The sequence below is a fragment of the Heteronotia binoei genome, chromosome 11 (genome assembly GCF_032191835.1).
Source record: "Heteronotia binoei isolate CCM8104 ecotype False Entrance Well chromosome 11, APGP_CSIRO_Hbin_v1, whole genome shotgun sequence".
In the NCBI taxonomy this organism is placed as follows: Eukaryota; Metazoa; Chordata; class Lepidosauria; order Squamata; family Gekkonidae; genus Heteronotia; species Heteronotia binoei.
Window position 1 is genome coordinate 62,304,621 of NC_083233.1, and position 15,201 is coordinate 62,319,821.

The window sequence follows — 15,201 nt, forward strand, 5'->3', positions numbered from 1 at the left end:
CCAGTTTTGAGTCCCTACTCTCTGACAGAAGCTTGGCCTCTCAGCCTAATCTTACCTCCCAGGTTTGTTGTGAGGATAAAATGGAGGAAAGGAGAATGGCATAAGCCACTTTGGGGTCCCCATTGAGGGAGAAGGGTAGGGTAAAAATACAACATTATTGTAAAGTGGTCCAAGAATATTGGATAAAGGGAGTGGGCAGGCTGCATCTGAGAAAGCCTTGACTAAAGGGAATGTTTGTTGGGTGGACCTTCTTGTGGCACCTGGTTTTGTTTTGTTTGGTCACTGTGTGACAGAGTGTTGGACTAGATGAGCCACCAGCCTGATCCAATATGGCTTCTCTTATGTTTTAGTGAGACTTGGCCCCTACCAAGAATATTGTAAGAATGCAGCTTTAGTGGGTTTGTGGCTAAGTTGGGCTGTAAATCAGGACTTCCATTCATAAGGGCACATTCTCAACTGCCACTTCCCTTAGACTCTCTCCAGTGGTTTCAGGGACTGACTTTGGAAATGCATTTCTTTTTTTCTTTTAATATGTATCCATATAATGAGGTCTGTATTTAAAGACACCAAAAGGTTTATCCTCTACCATAATCTTTTCTTAGTAGTTTGCAGAGTGCTTAAACAGAGTTCTCACTGAGCTGGTAAACCTGTGTCCAGGTTGTATTCTTTCTTGCTGTAGGTAACTGGGAATGGGAGAAGTTGTGTGGCAGAATGCTTCTTCATTAAACATCTCCTTGCACAGTAGAAAGCTAATCAGGGAGAAGGCTACCATTCTCTCAGAGGCTTTGTTTTCTACTTGCAGGCTTGTTTTTGTTCATCTGGAGGACTGTTCAGTGATGTCAGTTTCCACCCTGAAGTCCAGAAAGGACTAGCCAGTGACCACTCAATGAAAACTAGGCCATAATGAGGGAATAGTTAACAGTAGTTTCAAAACTAGTTCAGTGGGATGGGGAAAAATATAACTTGTAGGAGTTGCTAGTTTCTTAAAATGGAACGGCACATTCCATGAAGTTTTAGGATTAGTTTTCCTTACAGTATTACAGGAAAGGGGGAAAATACACAAGCGCTGATTCAGGGGTACAGCGATTGGAATGGGGAAACCACAGCATGGGGAGAGAGGCTGTTTAACTCCTTTAACTTCCCTAGTGCTTTCCTCGCCCCCAGCTGGAAGTCGCTCTCACACCAGATCCTTTTACCTGTGCTGGGGAGAAGCATTATGTATATGTGTAAATTTCTCATAGGAGGCAAAAATCAGTTTAAGGATGACTTTCAGGGGAATAGCCAGAAATAATAATGGGAAATGCAGACAGAGAACCATACATAATGTGTCACTTCTGTGCCTGCAGAAAATCATTGGTACAAAAGAAACGGCGAGCGCTCCTAAGAACATGTCAAAAACGGGGCCTTGGAATGATGGTCTTTCCTGTGGAATTGGTACCAAGGGGGAAAGTAACTTAAGAGGGCACATGTGAGACAGAAGCATTTTAAGAATGATACTTGGGTTTTACTCAGTTCACAAACTGTTTTAAGGAAGTTTTTACTTGTGCATACAAACACGGCTTTGTGGCCCTGCAGTGGCACACCATGATGCCATATACTAGACTGGTGTCTTGTAACATGTGTTCCCCTTTAAATACTGCACCTCCCCCCCCCTCCAAAAAAGGTCAGCTTTTCCAGGGTAGCATAAAATGTGGACACCAGCTCGCCTTCCTCCCTTTCCCAAGCCCAGTGGAGGATTTTCTAATTTATAGCAGCATTGAGTTGGTTTCTTAGGTAGCTCTGTGTCTTTTTCTTTCTTTTTTTAAAAACAGATGTTTCAATTTTGATTGCAATTTCTTAATTGCGTTTAACAGTGATCCCTGCTGGGCCTTCATTCCACATCGGTACAGCCACGTTCTATTGATGGCCTGTTGTGATTTCAATGGAACATCATGGGATGTATCTGGCACGTCGGGCAGCACTGGATGGAGGTGCCTTTAGCCCAATGTACCTGGCATGGTAAGCGGCAACAAAGCGGTTTAACCTGCATTCTAACGCTCAAGGTCTGGATGCTCAAGCAGGATGGCCGTTGTCCTTCCCCCTCCCCCTCCTGTGCTTTGATGCAAATGTGCAGCCGTTTGCTTTTTCTTTTAAACCCACCCCCCAATTGTCAGCATGTACTTGCTCCCCTGGACTTGAAGTTTCCAAGGCTTCATTGAGCTTTCCCCGCCCCCTTAAAATCTCCTCATGTGGTCTGCTGTAGTAATTTAGTTGCTTCTCTTTGGTTCTGTAGCTTACCCTTATGTTGGCTTGTTTGAATGACTAGCGATGATGTCTTTCAAATGATACAGAATGCTCACATCTTAAACACTGGATTAGGTCAGGTTTGCAGTTCATTGGATCCCAGATTTCTCCTAGGTAACCAGTTTAAGAGATCATCTGAAATCCGAAACCTGTTTCGCTTTCCTATCTGGACATCAGTGTGCTTTAAAAAAAAAAAAAGTATGTATGAGCATGTGAGCTATTACTGGTTGTTTTGTGTCTTCTCCTAGGAGTACCTCTTGAAATAGAGGAAAGATCAGAGGAAACATTGACCGATTTCCCACTAGCCTTACACCGGTCTCAGGCTCCTCTTCTCTGCGGGGCTTCCGTTGCATTGTACACTATCTGCCCCAGGGCTGCAACCAGCTTCCCCTTTATTGCACAGCAAACAGAAAGTGGTTTTTAGAGGATCTTGTTTGCTGTGTGAAAAAGGCGGAGCAAGTTGCAGCCCCGGGGCAGATAGTGTGAAACGTGATGGAAGCCCCGGAGAGAAGAGGAGCATGAGAGCGGGGTAAGGCTAGTGGGAAATCGGTCATTGTTTTTTCCTGCAGCATCTCCTTGGCTCAGGATTTCCCCTTGTTTTCTTCTTCAGCAGTCAAGCCTGTTGAGGAATGTAGGGTCTCTTGAGTGGCATGATGGCCAGGTTCCTCCTGGTGTCTGCACAGCTAGAACAATAAAATCTTCATAAACAAGTGTAATGCCTGACCCAATATCCCACCACCCTTGAATGGCTTCTCCATTGATGCTCCTCCTGATGGTAAAATGGCACAGTTGGTTAAATGAATCCTTACCCCTGAAGGTGGGTCTGTCACTCGTAAGCTATCATTTCTCTCTCTGGTAGAACAAAGGATGGCGAGCAGGCTGGTGTCTCACTAAATGGCGGGTCTGCAACTGTTGCTTTGTAGATGGATCGACCAGGATCATCATCTTCCAGAATGAACACTGACTATCTGGACCAAGCTGGTACCGAATGGTATATCCCAAACTCTGGTGAAAGCTGGACAATATGGCAGATGCGCCAGAAGGGGACAGGCCCCTTCTGTTAACACCCTTCTGTGCTGGGGCTTTGTTATTGAGTAGTAGCTGGTTGGCTAAGCATGGACAGAACATGAGCTTCCAGAGCCAGATTGGAAGGGTATTTGCTCTCACTGTGCATGGCTAGGCCATGTAATCCTATTTGTAAAGGAATTCTGAACACCATGCATGGGCAGGTGCGGCAGTTCCATGCATGGTGCGGCAGTTCCATTTGATAATTCTTTGGCACAAAAGCAGCAGGAAGGCATTCTAACTTGTTTTGCTGTTTCTGAAATAATAGTAATATTTTAGACAATCATAAAATAAACTTCCCAATCCCTATAAAGTAATAAGTTAAACTGGTTTCCAACAAGCACATATATAGCAGGAGAAATTAAAACATAATCAAAAGGGCTTTGGCATCAAGGAGTTTTCACTGAATGTTCTGCAAATGGCACCACCACGAAAAAGGCCCTGTTCTTGCAGATGCAAGCTTTGCCACATCTTGCTTTATTTGCATGTTGGGATTTGAACCCAGATTCCTTCAGTCCTAGTCTGTTGCACCACTCCGGATTTTGTGGTGCTTCTCCCACCGTTGTTACCTCTGCTGACCCATACAGCTTAAGTTAAAGTGGTACTGATTGCAACTGAAGAGGCAGTATGAACTCCTCTCCTCTTTCCCAGGTGACTAGTCTGGTGGATGGAGGATGGAGGGTGGGGAAAGGACAAGACCTGGCTCACTTGCCAAATGTAATTGCTAACCAAGGCCCGCGCCATCATTTTGTGGTGTAGTGTATAACAGCAGATAGATCTGCAAGTGGCATGAAAGCTAGAAACAAAGTCATTCAAATTCAGAGGCAGTCTGCTGGATGGCAAGATGGTGAACCAACAAGGGATGCTTACCTCACTGTCCTTAAAAGATTCCCCTAGTCCTGGAGATAGAGTGTTGGACTGTGTGGATTGTAAATGTGACACTGTTTGGCAATTGCTTAAAGTACTTTGGATGCTTTTCTCATGGCCAGAATCAGGCCAGCTACCAAGCAGAGACTTCCTTTCATGTCGCAGCCATGGGCAGAAGAACCTTTGTTTAAATCTATTTATTTAGGCTATTTGCTTGCTTCTTTTTCCACAAGGTATGCCCAAAAGGAGGCTTACATATCTCGACATTTTCACAGCAGATTTTTTACAAGGTGGTTTGCCATTGCCTTCCCCAGTCATCTACACTTTACCCCCAGCAAGCTGGGTACTCATTTTACCAACCTCGGAAGAATGGAAGGCTGAATCAACCTTGAGCCAGCTACCTGAACCCAGCTTCCACTGGGATCAAACTCAGGTTGTGAGCAGAGCTTGGACTGCAGTACTGCAGCTTACCGCTCTGCACCTTGGGGCTCCCACCAAAAACAGACCTAGTGAAGTAGTTAAAACACAGTAAAGTGGCTTCAGCAACAGCAATCCAGTACTGTTGGAGGTGAGGGAATTCCTCTAAAGCTGAAAATTTGAAAGTAGGCACCAGGCACTTCTCAGGGGGTCAGTGGCATGTTCCACACTTGAAGGTGCCAGCACTGAATAAGCCCTGTCTCTGGTTACCATCTCCCTACTGCAGAATTTGATAGTAAACAGACCAGTTTTCTTAACAGAGCTCAAGAGTTAGGCAGATGGCAGCCTGCTTATACATGGTAGGTCAGTTGTATCCCTTCTGCATCAAGGCTGTGAGGTGGAAATGCAGGTTCTTCGCTAGGGTAAGAAAGCTGGGGGTAGAATTGAGAGGCAAACCACTGCCCATCTGTGGAAGTGTGGTGATTTGTTTGGGGGAGGGGGGCTTCACTGTTGTTGGCACAGCAGCTGATGGAGTAGAGACTATAGCCTGACCAAGAATAATAACGGCCTACTCTTAAGAAAGTATTGGGGGGGGCCCACTGGAGCTTATAATGACTTGGATGGTCAGCAGGAAGAGAAAGAAAGGCCAGGGAAGGAATCATCTCCTGAGTCTCCCTGGGATTTGGGAGAGAGGTAGTGTGGGAAAAGAGGAGAAGCAAAGCCACAGGTAGCAGTGCCTTAGGTGAATACATGAAAGTTGCTCCGTTCTGAATTAGACCATTGGTCTATCAAGGTCACTATTGTCTACTCTGACTGACAGCTGCTGTCTGGGACCTCTGGCAGAGGTCTTTCGTATCCTCTACCACCTCATCATTTTAAACATCCAGAGATGTTGGGGACTGAGCTTGGGACTTTCTGCATGCAAAGCAGATGCTCTGCCACTGAGCTGTGCCCCTCCCAAACAGTTGGGTCATCCCAAAAGAGGACAAAGGGTCCCCTGCCCGGGGGCACAAGGAACACATCCTGCTCTGTGACCTCAAGGCCTAATGGAAATGAGCAGTTGCTGTGCATGTATTTGTGGAAAGGCTTTATTGTTCTGCTGTGAATTGTTCTACTAGGGAAACTATATATGCTGGACCAGCGTTCTTGAGAAAGAAATAATCCAGAACGATTGTCAGGCTTGTGATCCTTGCTCTGGCTTTTTTGGATGCATGTATCCTGATCTGTTGAAGTCTTGGAGTAGCTGAAAAGAAACAGTGATATGCAGGGCTTTTCTTTTTTTGTAAGAAAAAGCCCAGCAGAAGGTCCCCCATACTGGGGAAGGCTGAAGCTGTGCCCCTCCCAAACTGTTGGGTAGTCCCAAAAGAGGATGAAGGGTCCCCCACCCGGGGGCACAAAACACCCCCCCGCACCATCCCAGTGTGCCATCCGGAGCTCTGGCCAGCCCAAGCAGAGCTCTGCTCCTGTGTGCTCCCACCTCAAAAAAGCCTTGGTCATATGAATGTTGCCAGTACCTACGACATTACTTATGAAGACTTTATCTTTGATGGTTAGAGTGGACGCCTCAGAAGATGTTTTGACTTTTTGGACTGTGTAAACTAATTTGCTATATTGTAATCTTACTACTTGTGCTATATTGTTGAACTTTCTGATATTTTGTATTTACTTCTGGTATTATAATTATTGCAAGTTTTTTATCTCCCTCGGTCCTCGCTGTTTTGGATGCAGCTCTTTATTCAGCCAACTCATGAGATCAGTTTTCGTCTGGGGAATGGACCACTGTGTGTGCAGGGGTGGGGGGGTTGTTTCTCTTCCCTCCTTATACACGCTCCCTCCCCCTCCCCTTTCTAAGCGCATTCGGCCATCATTGTCTAACAACCTGGGCATTGCAGTGGGTGGAAAATGACTCTTCCAGGAGGGTAGAAGGAAAGCGGAACCAAGCCAAACCAATTTGGCAGAGCATTAGCAGGCTCTCGGTTTTCTCTGTTGTCAGCATAATCATCTAGCTCTGCTGGGCCTGCTTCTTAAATGGATGTCACTCTCTGCCTTACCCTGCCTGTTCACGCTGCCCAGTCCCTGCCTTTGCTTGCTTCATTATATGCCTTGCTAAGCTTAAAATGTTGTGCTGTGAAGGGGCGGGTTTGGCTTCTGTCTTTGCGCTTTGACTTCCTTTTCTCTTTCAAACAAGGAGGCTGTGATTTGGAGTACATCAACCGTCCCTATTTTCGGGTCCCCCCTTCCTGGTAAATCCCTTCAGCCCCCCTGAGTCTCTCTCTTATGAATGCCTTGTTCAAATCACTTTAGGGCTCTGTGGTTCAGCACCCTCCGCAAGGTTGCCAGAAGTTAAATCTCTTGGTTAGAAGCATCTGTTTTTTTTCAAGCATCCTTGCGTGTGGACATGGCCATTCCCTGTAGAGTACAACCCCGCCATCATTTTTTGGTACGTTGGTGAGGGCTTTCATTTTAAATGATTGATAACGGGTTGTAGAATGCTCATGTTTTTTGTTCTGTTTTTCTAACTTTAAAAAAAAAATCACATGAAGAGCAAACTCCTCCTTGGCTTTTAAAATGGATGTGAAATGGCAGAGCAGTTCATTGTGGTAGACAGGATTGAGCAGGGTGGCCAAATTGTGGTTCAGGAACCACATGTGGCTCTTTCACACATATTGTGTGGCTCCTGAAGCCTCCACTGCCCTTTCAACCTGCTTGGAGAAGGCATTTGTCTCTTTAAATCATTTTACCAAGCCAGCCAGCAACTTGGAGAATGCATTTAAAATTAAAGCTGCTTTCTTTCTACCTTTCTCTTCCCATTTCCTTCCTTCCTTCTTTGCGGCTCTCAAGCATCTGTTGTTTATTCTATGTGGCTCTTATGTTAGGCAGGTTTGGCCACCTGGGGTTGAGCCTTGAGGATTGGTGAAACTAAGGGGGGGGCCTTTAGCAGTCATTTTTGGGATGAGAAAAGGGGTGCTAGGAGGGTATTTCCTCTGTGAAATTCTGTCGGGGGGGGGTTGTATGTCTTTATTATCACATGTGTTATAGAACAGAGCCTCTGCCTTGGAAACAGTTTTCTGGACTAGCCCTCTCCCATCACTCCCAACTGTACCTTAACCCTCAGCTCCTCTACCTCTCCTCCTTCTGCTGTAATCTTAGCAGACAAGCATTCTCCGACTTTGCCTTGAGGTCCAGCATTTTGGCTGCGCTTGCAAAAAGAAAAAAAAAGGCCCCTGCTCACAAAAGCAGCGTCAGCACAAGCCCACGGATGCAGTTCCTGCCTGCCTGCCTGCCCGTCTGTCCTGTTAATTGCTTGGCTTTTGCTGCTGATCAGGGCCTCGTGAGACACCGGTCAGATCTGCAGAGTGCCAAGACTGTGCCGGTCCTTCCAGTCAATTCACTGTTTCCTCCTTTAAAAGTGTGCAGGGTGTTAGAATCCATAGGGACTGGTTTTCACTCATACATTTCTAAGAAAGTAACCTAAGAAGAATCCTGCTGAATTTGACCAGAATTCTGCTCAGCTTAGCAATATTTTCTTGTAACAGTGGCCAGTCTGTTGTGCCTGGGACGCAAACATTCCCTGTTACTGTACAAAGTTCGAGTCCGGTGGAACCTTTAAGACTCACAAAATTTTATTCAGGGTATAAGCTTTCATGTGCAGAGCATGCACTCCAAAGCGTATACCTTGAATAAAACTTTGTGGGTCTTAAAGGTGCCACTGGACTCGAACTTTGTTCGGCTGCTTCGGATCAACAAGACTTCCCACCTGAATCTCTGTTGAAGGAGAAAAGAAGAGGTTGGATTAATAACCCACCCAAAGGAGTCTCAGAGTGACTTGCAATCTTTTCCTTCCCCTCCCTATAACAGACAGCCTGTGAGGTAGGTGGGGCTGAGAGAGCTCCGACAGAAACTGCTTTGGAACAGAACAGCTCTGAGAGAGTTATGAATGACCCAAGGCCATTCCAGCAGGTGCAAGTGGAGGAGTGGGGAATCGAACCTGGTTCTCCCAGATAAGAGTCTGTGCACTTAACCACTACACCAAAGTGGCTCACAAACTGGAAAGACAGCCAGGGCTTGAGGGACAATCGGCTGCACTGGAAGTCGGGCGCAGGAAGTGGCGAGGCAAATTTAAGCCCTAAAAGCAGACAGTTTGTGTGTGTGTGGGGGTCATTAGGGAGAGCGGGACAAGTGGTGCTGCTGAGCACCTGAAGTTTAAGTTGCAAGCCCAAACCCCCAGAACGTGGACTACAGCAAGGCAGCGACTGCTGAAAGCCTGTCAATGAAGGGCGACACAAAACCTTCCTCAGCCGTCAGTTGCTGAGAAAGGCCCTCCAGAGAGAACACCCCAACAACAGGGCAAGTTTAGTTTCTCCTGCATTTGCGACTATGTTAAAGGGTTTCGCTTCACTTGAGGAATAAAACACTCTGCAACAGAACTCGCTCTCTTGGCCCATTCTTGATCCCAAACATCAGGCTACCCTGGGCTGTCCACGTCAGGGTGAAAAACCAGTAGGTGTTCCCATTTCTTTGCGTGCATTGAGTCTGGCTCTTGTGCTGCACTGAATGGGAATGCTGTTGTGGGCAGAACGAGTTCCACCAACATATTGCAGCTCTCAAACTTGGCATCTCCGAATGCCTGCAATGCTGAATTTCTGCCTGGCCTCTAAGAGCTGGTTTTTTCTAATGCTTCTGATTAAACAGAATGTAGTTAACCAGAAGTTCTAGAGAAGGGCTTGTAAATTCCTTTGGATCTAAGGTGGGCTTGTTCCTCCCCCCCCCCCCACCTCCCTTTTTATGCCAGATTCCTTTTGGAATATTCCAGGTCATTCAGAGTGTGGCAACTTTTCTAAATCTTATTGAGTAACAGGGGAAGCAAGGTATTGTTTCCTACTGTGGGTAACATGATGAAAAATGGCTGCATTCTGAGAAGCAGTGGGGAAGAATGTAGGTGTTCTAGCAGGGGAGATGAGTTAATGGGAAGACAAAATAATTATAGCCTCAATTTCTGATTGTTGGGATCACTGGAGACCCAGAGTTATGATGGGAAAGAGGTGTATGTTAAAACTCTCATACTGCTGGAAAACAAGCCCTGGTAGGAAATTCTTTTCTCCATAATCCTAAGCCAAACTCTCTTAGCAAGTACTCAGTGGAGTTTCCGTGACAGAGTTGGGATTCCAAACTGGGTCTCCCAGATCCTAGAACAGGGATGGCCAAACTGCAGCTCGGGAGCCACATGCGGCTCTTTCACACATATTGTGTGGCTCTTGAAACTCCCACTAGCATGCCAGCCAGCTTGGAGAAGGCATTTGTTCCTTTGAATCGCTTCTCCAAGCCAAGCCAGCTTGGAGAATGCATTTAAAGTTGCTTTCTTTCCACCTCTCCTTCCTCCCTCCCCCCCCCCCACCTTATTTGCCTTCCTTCCTTGCGGCTCTCAAACATCTGACACTCATGTCTTGCAGCTCTCAGACATCTGGCATTTATTCTGTGTGGCTCTTACGTGAAGCAAGTTTGGCCACCCCTGTCCTAGACCAACACTCTAAGCTAGGGTTCCCCAACATGGTTCCCCTGGGCGCTGTGATACCCACCAGCACTTCGCTCAGTGTTTGTTGAGCTGTTCAGAAAGTGGACTAGCCATTGTCAGGCAGTTTGTTACTGGCTGTCCTCATTTGAATGAAAGGGTTTTTCACAGTGGAGGATCAGGAGGACTGGTAAGTGTCTGGGCTTTCCTTGTCAATGTATTCCCCCCCTCCTTGGGTTTTCATTCTTCTCAGCTGGTGTGAGGAGGGAGGTGTTGCACGTCCATTTCTGGGTGGTACTTTCCACCCCCTCAGATCCCAAAGGTGCCCAGACTGGTTCTTTCCCAAATGAACTTTAGTTTAATTTCCCCTATTCCATCAGGCTTATGAAATATATATAAAAGTATTTATTTATTTATTTATTCCGTAACTTATACCCCGCCCTTCCCATAGAGTGGCTCAGGGCGGCTCACAGCAAACGATAAAACAATAAAACAGGAGCAAAGTTATTACAATTAAAAAATAAGCATTTAAAAACCTTAAAATTTCAACATTAAAACTATACTGTATAAATCACAAAAATCTAGTAAGCTACATTTATCCAGTCAGGCGTAGGCTAACCGGAAGAGGGTTGTCTTACAGGCCCTGCGGAACTGAGTAAGATCCCGCAGGGCCCTCACCTCTTCCGGCAGCTGGTTCCACCATGTTGGGGCCATTGTGGAGAAGGCCCTGTCTCTGGTTGTCTTGAGACGAACTTCCTTAGGCCCGGGAGTAGCCTTCTCCCCTGCAGCATATAAGACCCTATATCTCGAGATGGCTGAGACTGAACCTGCAGCCTTCTGCTTTCACAGCAAATAGGTGTTCTACCATTGAGCTATTGGGGAATGGAGAGTAGCAGCTGCGGGACGCGCGGCAAATATCAGACAGTCTCACAAACACAATACTGATAAGAAGCTGTGTGTGTGTGTGGGGGGGGTGTCCTCGTACACAGTAGAGTGTGTTTAAAGGGGGAAGGTCAAAGGGCTTTTTCCAAAGGGGAGGTGGATGGAATGAAGTCATTTCCCGTATTCCAGCTTTGCCAAATTTAGTTCTCCATTCTGAATGCTGAAGAAACAGAAGAGGACCTTCTTAACAAACAGAACTGTTTTAGAATAGTAAGCTCAGGCACGTTTGTGTGTTCCTGAGAACTTTTCTTCAGAGCATTTGTGAAGCAAAAAAAAGGTGGAGGAGTTATTTCTAAGCTTCGAGTGGGGAGTGGGGAAAACCTCTCAATCTGCACTTCATGGGTTATTTTTCCTCATCATGACCAGAAAAATCCTTTTTGTTCCACCTGCCTCCTTCTTTCTGTGTGTGTTTTTGCTCCACATCAGATCTGAAAATCTCTGTAGAAGTTGCAGGCCTGCTTAGTACTTTGTGACACCTCAGTTGGCTCCCCCTTCTGAAAGAAAGACTGACCAGCTGACGGAATTGCACTGCTGCTGCTTTGGGATATTTACTTTCCTCCTCTAGTGAACCAGCATGGCTACTTGGTCTTTCCCTCTTGTGGTTAATGATGGTGGCAACCATTTCTGAAGCACAGCAAGAGCATGTGTGTGAGAGACAATCTTTTATCGTGTTGATCACTATAAAGTCTTGGGAGGTAGCAGGGTGGGCAACGCCAGTGCCATGTTTCGCCCTCGCTTTGGGTGGAGTTCTGTAGCCTCACATGCAATGAGGCAGCTTCCATATCTCCTCCTCATGCTAGATCTCAATCTTGAGCAAAGCCAGCCTGGGATTGCATTTTCTCAGCATCCCTCCATCACCCCCACCCATAAGAGCGTGCTTTCCAAGGGAAACTGGCGGCTTGATGCTGCTGTCCCACGTTGAATCCTTCGTTGCTTCACCCCTCCGCCTTTTGATGCAATGCCTGGTCTTCTAAGCTCTCCCTAAGGGATGCATCTTGCCCAACAGGGTTCTCCCTCTAACGTTTCTCTTGCCTCGGACTGTTTTTGGAAGAAGAAAAGCTGCACAGATGGAGCCAGTTGTGCTGAAATATTCACAATTCTGTGCCAAGAGAATGCAGCATGTTCTCACAAAATTGCCTTTACACCAAGTCAGCTTGTTGGTCCCCATAGCTCAGAGATGGTCTCCTCTGACCGGTTCTCCAGGGTTTTGGGCAACCTCCTGTGATCATTTTAACTGGAGATATATTTATATAAAATGCATGTATTCCACCGAAGAGCCCCGTGGCGCAGAGTGGTAAAAGCTGCAGTACTGAGTTCAATCCCAGCGAAAGCTGGTTCAGGTAGCCGGCTCGAGGTTGACTCAGCCTTCCATCCTTCCAAGGTTGGTAAAATGAGTACCCAGCTTGCTGGGGGGAAAGTGTAGATGACTGGGGAAGGCAATGGCAAACCACCCTGTAAAAAGGTCTTCCGTGAAAATGTTGTGAAAGCAATGTCACCCCAGAGTCGAAAATGACTGGTGCTTGCACAAGGGTCTATCTTTACCTTTATATATTCCACCATAATGCCTTGGCCTGAAGGCAGCTAACCAAGCACAGTTACAGTTCCCAAGGACAAAAATGCTGGGGGTTAAAACCTTGTGTGGAATCTTAGTAGCAAGCAAGTAGATGTAAATTTGTGTATACTTATGCCAAACTAGGTACCAAACATGCTTGGATTCAGAGCAACCTCCCTCCCACCTTCTGACAGGGGTAAAAGAGACCTCCATTCCATCTTGTATCTGATGAAGGGAGCTTTGACTCTAGAAAGCTTATACCCCAAAAGTCTGTTGGTCTTTACGTTGCTACTGGACTCAAATCTAGCAGAGCAAAAGAAGATGATGATGATATTGGATTTATATCCCACCCTATACTCTGAATGTCAGAGTCTCAGAGCGGTCACAATCTCCTTTACCTCCCCCTCCCCAACAGACAGCCTGTGAGATGGGTGGGGCTGAGAGAGCTTTTACAGCAGCTGCCATTTCAAAGACAACTCCTACAAAAGCTATGGCTGACCCAAGGCCATTCCAGCAGGTGCAAGTGGAGGAGTGGGGAGTCAAACCTGGGCCTCCCAGATAAGAGTCCACTCACTTAACCATTACAGCAAACTGGCTTTCCAGGGGGCTGAGAATGGCCTGGTGAAAATCATGAATGCATGATTGACCTGAACAAAAAAAATCTATGACCTCCTCCTTACAGATCACCAGTGGCATCTGGAGAGGCAATGCAGTAAATGGGCATCACCATTAAGTGGTAACTGGGGGAGGGGGAAGCATGCATTAAACAGCATCCTTGCCGGTGTCTCATGGTGTGTTGGCAGCTGAGAGCAGTAAGGTCAGCACTATGCAGATGTACAAGTACTGTCTGGCCAAGGGTTAAAAAAGGTAAAGATAGTCCCCCTGTGCAAGCACCAGTCATTTCCGACTCTGGGGTGACGTCGCATGGCAGATTTTTTACAGGGTTGTTTGCCATTGCCTTTCCCAGTCATCCACACTTTACCCCCAGCAAGCTGGGTACATATGTTACCAAAACTGGAAGGACGGAAGGCTGAGTCAACCTTGAGCCGACTACTTGAACCCAGCTTCCACCAGGATCGAACTCAGATCGTGAGCAGAGCTTGGACTGCAGTACAGCAACTTAGCACTCTGCGCCATGGCCAAGGGTTACTCAGCAATATAATGATAATCTTGCTGTCCTCTGACCACAGGTAAAGATGTAAAGGTAGCCCCCTGTGCAAGCACCAGTCATTTCCAACTCACAAAAAATGGTGGCCGCCCTCTTGTTGGCCACTGTTGAAGACCTGACACACCAGTACTCACTACCAGACGATTTCTTATGAGACCTTTCTTATGAGAAAATGCTAGTCTGATACTTTTCAGTATATAAAAAAGGGAAAAAATGGCTACAGTAAGTAAGACATGATAGACATTTCTCAAATTTATTTTATTTAGAAAATATCTGCCCTTGCAAGAACTTGTCAGCACAGCTAAGAATTTACATTATATATGCTAAATTATATAATAAAATCATTCCCCTCCCAAACATAGAGCATCACAACGATTTTTAAAAGTTAAAAAACCGAAGGAAAAATGACATGTGCCGTGGAGAAAGTGTAGGGAGAGCTTTTTCTCCTCTCCTAAATAGTAGAATCCAGGGACACCAATGAAGTCGTTGGGAAATAGTTCAGGACAGATGAAAGGAAACATTCTTTACTCAGCCAGTAATTAAACTGGCCAGTGGAGGCAGTGAAGGCCACAAACACAGATAGCTTAAAAGAAGGTTAGACAGATTTATGGAGGAGAGGATCCATCAGTGTCTACTAACCATATCCAGAGGCAGCAAACATTGGACTACCAGTGCTGGGAAGTAGCAACAGGGGAGCCTTAGCCCTATGGCCTTGAGTCAGCCATAGCTCTCGCAGAGTTGTCCTTGAAAAAGGGCAGCTTCTGTGAGAGCGCTCTCAGCCCCACCTACCTCACAGGGAAGAAGATAAAGGAAGACTGTAAGCCGCTGTGAGACTGATTCAGAGAGAAGGACGGGGTATAAATCTATGGTTGTCTTCTTCTTTTGCCCTGTTCTTTTGGTCCTCTGGGGCAACTGGGTGGCCACTGTGTGAAATAGTAAACTGGACTTGACGGATTCTGATTCTATGACCACTGATCTGATCTAGTAGCAGGCTCTTACGACGTGCAGAGTATGTTCTCTGTTACTGAGCCACGACCCCTTCTCTTCAAAACAGAGGTTCCCATGTTGCCCTTGCTTGAGACGCTACCAACGAAGACCATGAAGGAGACAAGTAACTCATTCTTTTGGCTCTTGGAAGTAACTAGTTTTTGTTTTCAGAACCTCCCCCCCCCCACCCCTCAGTTTGGCAACAATATTTGCTTTTTGGGGTGGGGAAGGTTATGCTAAGACCTCTGGCTGATTCGCTTCATCCTTCAATCTCGTGCATCAAACTTTTTGGCTGAAGGCCAGAGCTTTGGCGTGCATGTGAAATAAATGCTGCTATTCCTGTAGGACCAGTAATGTGGTGGGCAGCCCCCGCTGGGTATATTAACTCCCTTTTCATCTTCAGTCTTCTGT

General features: G+C 46.3%; 1 protein-coding gene across 4 annotated transcripts in view; it reads left to right on the top strand.

The window, feature by feature from the left end:
• Positions 1-15,201, top strand: part of HIC2 (HIC ZBTB transcriptional repressor 2) — a 166,248-nt gene that overhangs the window by 126,560 nt on the left and 24,487 nt on the right. For 2 of the 4 annotated variants that reach the window (XM_060248938.1, XM_060248942.1), the window contains exon 3: positions 1,854-1,998. The exons of the other annotated variants lie outside the window; for them this stretch is intronic. The gene's annotated coding sequence lies outside the window, so the exon portion shown is untranslated. The remainder of the gene's footprint in view (positions 1-1,853; positions 1,999-15,201) is intronic. 4 annotated transcript variants of the gene reach the window in all.